We start from the raw sequence: 7,275 nt of genomic DNA, 5'->3' as shown, positions 1-7,275 counted from the left end.
CTTTGCAGGTTTGTGATCCCACCAGTTATTTACTGCTGGGAGGTGGTACTTGAGGCATAAGTTCCAATGAATCATTTGGGCCACATAGTTGTGTCTGTTTGTAGTCTGTCTATGCGATTTTCTTACAGCAACTGAGGATATGATCAATGGTTTCGTCAGCTTCCTTGCACAGTCTCTATTTTGGGTCATCAGCTGATTAATTAATAAATTATTATTATTATTATCAACACAACGACGTTGTATGGCACAGCAAACAAGATAGATATGCTGGATTTCGTTTCGGAAAACCACAAGTCGAACACTTCCCAAGTGTCTAGGACTGTGTGATGTATTTTCTGATGATGTGTGCAGATCCCAGTAGGGTGGCCTTTTGCAGTTGGCAGATGGTGATTTTGTCAATGTCTATTGTTTCCAAATGCCGGCTGAGATCTTTTGGCACAGCACCCAGTGTGCCCATCACCACCGGGACCACCTGTACTGGTTTCTGCCAGAGTCTTTGAAGTTCAATCTTGAGGTCCTGATAGCGGCTGAGTTTTTCCTGTTGTTTTTCTTCAATGCGACTGTCACCTGGGATGGCAACATCAATGATCCAAACCTTGTTCTTTTCCACAACTGTGATGTCTGGTGTGTTGTGTTCCAGAACTTTGTCAGTCTGGATTCGGAAGTCCCACAGTATCTTTGCATGTTCATTTTCCAATACTTTTGCAGGTTTGTGATCCCACCAGTTCTTTGCTGCTGGGAGGTGGTACTTGAGGCATAAGTTCCAATGAATCATTTGGGCCACATAGTTGTGTGTCATGGAACCCAGTTACAGGGCTTTGGTAATTCAGCCCTGTAACTGGGAGTCATAACATAAACAATCCCAGGAGCACCTGGCAGAAGAAGATAGAATATGCCTGGGAACTTGGGGCCGAAAGTATAAACAATTATAATTGGTCTAGTGTGTGAAAATGGTAGTAATGTGATATTGGGGGTGGGACTTGATGATGATATTTACGTGTGGTGTTACGTAGCATTAAAAGTTATAAAAATAGTTGTATGTAAACATTGAGTCATTCCTGACTTTTCCAAAGTCATGTGTTCTTCAATAAAGATTGGATTTGAGAGCAGCCATCTCTGATCTGCGTTCAGATTGATCCTTTGAAGTGAGCAGGACAATTAAGTCAGGAATCCAGTTCTCACCCTCCTGCAAATTTGCAGTGAAGTGATAATGAGCAGGGAAGGAGATCAAAGCCATGACGGAGCAAAGGGGCCTCCGCTGGGAGCTCTGCCGTTGGCAGAAGAGACATTGCAAGCCATAGCTTCCTCTACGGGGTACCCCAAGCCGGACGGCGTGACCCAGAGGATTCCCAGAGGGGGAAGAGGTGTTCCGGCGGCGGCAGAAACCAGTTGGGGATCTGGAGGAAGCATGCCGGAGACCGTGGCCCTGCGGTTATCCATCCTGGAAACTCATTTATCCAGGCTGTCGGATACCGTGGGGAGAATAGTGCCAATATTGGAAGAGAATCTCCAAAAAGAGCACATCCGATATGGCGCCGAGAGAGAGCCAAGCAAAGGAGGCGATTGGAGCCAGAGGGGACAGCGAGCTTCAACGCAGAGTCCCGCGGCGGCAAGGGACGAGGGAGACGAGGAATATTGGCAGGAGCTGGAGTTCAGAGACAGAATGGCACGCGAAGTGGAGCGCCAGCGAGCTCTGGGAACTCTGAGGCCGCCATCTCCAACAGAGCTCCCAACCCCCCGGATGGGCGTCGGGGTGGAAAGACCACTGGGGCCAGGGATCGGGTCCAGTGGATTAGCAGACGAAGGCGGAGAGGAGCAGGAGATCCAGGAAGAGGAGGAGGATGTGCCGTACGACGGGGAAAGGCGAGATGCGGGGGCTACAGCGAGGCCAGTATGCGGATGGGGGGAAGGGCCGACAGCGGCGGCAGGATTTCGGGAGCCGCGCAGAATGACCACCGGAGTGGGGCGCGGCGTGATCCAAGGAAACCCGATGCAACCCTTCCCCATGCCTCCCAGACAGCATCAACGGGCCGCTGAATGGATGCCAAGAAGGGAAGATCTCAAGCTAGAATACGGAGGGGAATCAGCCGAACTGAACTTTTTTCTAATTAGCATCAGGGGATACATGGAAGACAATGCACACACATTCCCCTCCGAAGCAAGCAGGGTTCGGGCCATCGGCAACACACTAAAGAGAGGAGCGGCCAGCTGGTATGTGCAACTACATGCCAGACAGGACCCATGCCTGAGGTCAGTGCCCCGCTTCCTCGCCGCACTGGAAAACCGGTTCAGAGACCGGCTAGAGCAATTGAGGGCTCGAGACCAGCTGAAAGGAATAAAGCAGAGGGACAAAACGGTACCCGAGTACGCAGAGGAATTCCTCCACCTCGCGGAAAGGGTACCAGAGTGGTCTGAAGTGACCAAAGTGGAATTATTTAAAGAGGGACTACGCCCCGAGATTTTCAGCTGGGCAGCGCACAGAGATGACCCCGAAACGCTCCAGGGATGGATTCAACTAGCGGGGCGCGTTGAATCCACCCTGGCCCAAGTAAAGCGCTTCAGGAACAGCGGCGGCCAGCAAAGACCGGTGGCGAGAGGTCGAGGAGAAACGAGGAAGCAGGAAAGACCCGGAGGGAGGCCGGGGATTCCCTCCAGAGGAGACGACAACAAACCTAAACCGGGATGCTTTGTATGTGGGAAGACGGGCCATCGAGCAGCAGAATGCTGGGCACGGAAGGGGGAGCCGCCAAAACCCTCAAAGCCCAAGCCAGCAACCGGGAGGCGTCCGGAGGAGGAGGTGCAAGCCCCAGAATCTTCAGAAAAATTGGTGAGTCGGGACAAACGCATGATAGTAGTGCCAATCTGCCTCTCGGGGCTAGAGAATCGGGCCACCTGCAAGGCATTTGTGGATTGTGGTTGTTCCAGGAATATTATAACTCCAGAGTTAGCAGGAGCGTTGAAATGCCAGCAGATGGCGCTTGACTCCCCAATTGCGTTTTCGCAGCTAGACGGATCAGTTGCTACTGGGGAAGTATCTACAAAGGAAATACGGGAGGTCCCATGTAAAATAGGCAAATGGGAAGGAAGAATATCCTTTGTAATAGCCCCTATTGCCACATACCACGTAATATTAGGGATACCATAGCTCGAACAGGCAAATCCCGAAGTAGATTGGAGAGGAAAGAGCCTAGCATTTAAAGAACAGCAGACGCAATGGGAGATAAGCAAGATTGCAGAAGAGGAGGACGAGGGAGATGAAGAAGGTGAAATAGACCCACTGCTATTGCCACCTGAATACAGAGACTTTGTGGATGTGTTCAATCAGAAAGAGGCAAGTAAATTACCTCCCAAAAGGAATATAGAAGTAGAAATTGAAATAACCCCCGGAGCAAACTTACCAAAACCAAAAGTGTATCCCATGTCTGTGCAGGAGAAGGAGGAATTGAGGAAATACATTGATAAAAACCTGGCGCGGGGCTTCATTAAGCCATCCAATTCTCCTCTCGGGGCCCCAGTGTTATTCAGGAGAAAGAAAGACAACTCCCTAAGATTGTGCATTGATTATCGAAATTTAAATGCAATTACTAAGGACAATAAATACCCTATGCCCTTAGTAAAGGATTTAATTACCGTATTGAAAAAAGGGAGCATATTTACTAAACTTGATTTAATTGAAGCATATCATAAATTAAGGATCAAACCGGAGGATACTTGGAAAACTGCATTTTCCTGCGCATTCGGCCATTTTGAATATAAAATTTTACCTTTCGGATTAAAAAATGGAGGCGGGTGCTTTATGCAGCTTATAAATGAAATACTGCACCCATTGTTGTACAGAGGGGTATTCATATTTCTTGATGATATCTTGATTGTGACTGAAGATAAGGAAAAGCACGTGAAATTGGTCCGGGGAGTTTTGCAGAGACTAAGAGAAGCAAAGCTGTACGCAAAACTGTCCAAATGTGAATTTAATAAAACTCAAATTGACTTTCTGGGGTATCGGATATCTCCAGAAGGGTTAGCTATGGATCCAGCTAAAGTATCAGATGTAAAAGAATGGGGAGTGCCTCAAACAAGGAGGCAATTGCAATCGTTTCTGGGGTTTGCAAATTTTTATAGATCCTTCATAAAAGGCTTCGCGCAAATAACCGCACCCCTTACTGAACTTTTAAAAACAAAAGGGAAAGGAGAGACAGCAAAAGTAAAAGCTCCTGGCGCCAAACTAAGTTGGACGCCAGAATGCCAAAAGGCATTTGAAACCCTAAAAGAATGCTTCACAGAAGGACCCATTCTAAAACACCCCGATATCAGGAGCCCTTTCATAATCCATTGCGATGCCTCAGACTGTGCGTATGGGGCAGTACTATTGCAAAAGGATCAAAATGGGAACTTAAAACCCTGTGGATATTTGTCCCGGAAGTTCAGCGAAACTGAAAAGTGTTGGCCGATATGGGAAAAAGAGGCACTAGCCATATTGAAAGCCTTAGAATGCTGGCGACACTTTCTCGAAGGAAGCGGAATCCCATTTGAAATTTGGTCTGACCATAAGAACCTCCAGTATTTAAAGTCCCCTCGAAAATTGTCCCCCAAACAGATTAGATGGGCACAATACTTCAGCAGGTTCGATTTCCAATTAAAGTTTTTTCAAGGGAAGCAGAATGTCTTGGCAGATGCTCTTTCACGCATGCCTCAACACGAAGGAATACCCACAGCAAAAGAGGGAACAATATTCTCTGACAAACAATGGGGCTTAGCTGTCAGAACAAGAGCACAAACCCAAAAGGAGAACACTGCTATGGTTGAACTCGACGGAAAAGATAATTGGGGAAACGAGCTGAAACAGTCTTATGAAGGAGACCAGTGGATCGCATCCAATGCAGAACAGGGGGAGCAGAAGGGGGGATTTTGGTTTGTGAACAAGAAACTGTATATCCCAGCAACATTAAGGATCAAGATTTTGCATCGTTTTCACAACAACCAGAGCGCTGGTCATACAGGAATTACAAAAACAACAAAAGCAATAGCAAAACATTGCTGGTGGCCAGGGATGAGGAAGGACATAAAAAATTATGTTGTTCAATGTGATGATTGTGCCAGAAATAAATCGAGAGGAGGGAAGCCAATGGGATTATTACAAACAGTAGCAGAACCTACCAGACCTTGGGAATGTGTAGCTATGGACTTTGTGGGGGAACTACCGGTTAGCAAAGGACATCGTTATATTTGGACAGTATTGGACCTGTTTTCTAAACAGGCCCACTTTATAGCACTGACGAAACTACCATCAGCCGAGAAACTAGCTGAATTGTACATAAACCACATTTACAAACTGCATGGATGTCCCAGTAGAGTGGTCAGTGACAGAGGAGTACAATTCACAGCAAAATTTTGGGAAAAATTCCTGGAAATGCTAGGAGCAGAAAGGAGTTTAAGTTCTGCTTTTCACCCCATGACAAATGGGGCGGTAGAACGTACTCAGCAGACACTTGGGCAGTTCCTTCGAATGTACTCTAACATGAGACAAAATGACTGGTCTCGGTGGTTGGCTTTTGCAGAACTAGCTTTTAATTCGACTATACATTCAGCAACAAATAAAACCCCCTTTGAAGTAGTTTACGGGTATGAAATACAGCCTCTGCCCCAGCTGCCAAGATGGACAGAGAATGAGGGAACAGAGGCAGGGAAATGGAAAGCGCAAATGATGGAATGCTGGAGTCAAGTGACTGCATCCTTAAAAGAAGCACATAAAAAGTATAAAGTATTCGCAGACAGAAAGAGGGTGGAAGGTGATAAATTGGAGAAAGGAGATTTAGTGTGGCTAAGTACCCAAAACATCAAACCTTCGAAAAAATTGGGCCCTAAATATATTGGACCATTTAGAATACAGGGTGTTATCAACGAGGTGACTTTCCAGTTGGCATTGCCAAAAAGTTTAGGGAAAATACACCCTGTATTCCATCGTAGCTTACTGAAAAAATATATGGGTACTTTGGACAAAATGGACACATAGAATTATTGTTTTGTTTCAGGCTTGTGATGAAAGAAGAACCGAAGAGGAGGACGAAGAAAAGGAGGGCACCATGTCATGGAACCCAGTTACAGGGCTTTGGTAATTCAGCCCTGTAACTGGGAGTCATAACATAAACAATCCCAGGAGCACCTGGCAGAAGAAGATAGAATATGCCTGGGAACTTGGGGCCGAAAGTATAAACAATTATAATTGGTCTAGTGTGTGAAAATGGTAGTAATGTGATATTGGGGGTGGGACTTGATGATGATATTTACGTGTGGTGTTACGTAGCATTAAAAGTTATAAAAATAGTTGTATGTAAACATTGAGTCATTCCTGACTTTTCCAAAGTCATGTGTTCTTCAATAAAGATTGGATTTGAGAGCAGCCATCTCTGATCTGCGTTCAGACTGATCCTTTGAAGTGAGCAGGACAGTTGTGCCTCTGTTTGTAGTCTGTCTGTGCGATTTTCTTACAGCAGCTGAGGATATGATCAATGGTTTCGTCGGTTTCCTTGCACAGTCTGCACAGTCTGCATTTTGGGTCATCAGCTGATTTTTCAATCTTGGCCTTAATTGCAAAAGCCCCCCCGCAGGTGCCACCTTGACGTGGTGGGGGGGGGGGGGCTTAGCTGCTCCAATGATGACTGAGGGCTGTGCTGGCGGTAGTGTAACTACCGGCAGGTCCAACCAAGCCAGAGAGGCCTCAGCTGAGGAGCACAACCAAGAGCACCTAACCCATTAGCATTATGGAGAATCAAACCCAAACGAAGCCTATACTGGCTCGGTCGTCGCCCAGGATAAAAAGGACCGTGGTGGATGCTGCTGATTCTGGACATCCATCGACAAGTGGGCTACGGAATCATCAAAACCCAAATGAACAGTCACAGAAGCGGCAAAAATATACAATGCCAGAAAACCGCACAATTATTATTATTATTATTATTATTATTATTATTATTAATAATAATAGCTCACCTGCAATCAATGAGGACTCTGCACTCCACCAAAAATGGAATTGAACCAAACTTGGCACACAGAGCCCCCATGACCAGCAAAAAACACTGAAGGTCTTTGGGGAAAATTCACTTTGATTTGGGGGAGTTGTAGTTCACCTACATCCAGAGAGCACTGTGAACCGAAACACTGATGGATCTGAACCAAACTTGGCACACATACCTGATATGTTCAAATTTGATTACTGGAGGGGTTTGGGGGGAACTGACCTTCCTTTCTGGGAGTTGTAGTTCACCCACAACCAGGGAA

Source organism: Anolis carolinensis, unplaced genomic scaffold (genome assembly GCF_035594765.1).
Source record: "Anolis carolinensis isolate JA03-04 unplaced genomic scaffold, rAnoCar3.1.pri scaffold_8, whole genome shotgun sequence".
NCBI classification, from domain to species: Eukaryota; Metazoa; Chordata; class Lepidosauria; order Squamata; family Dactyloidae; genus Anolis; species Anolis carolinensis.
Note: the sequence above shows the minus strand (reverse complement) of the source record.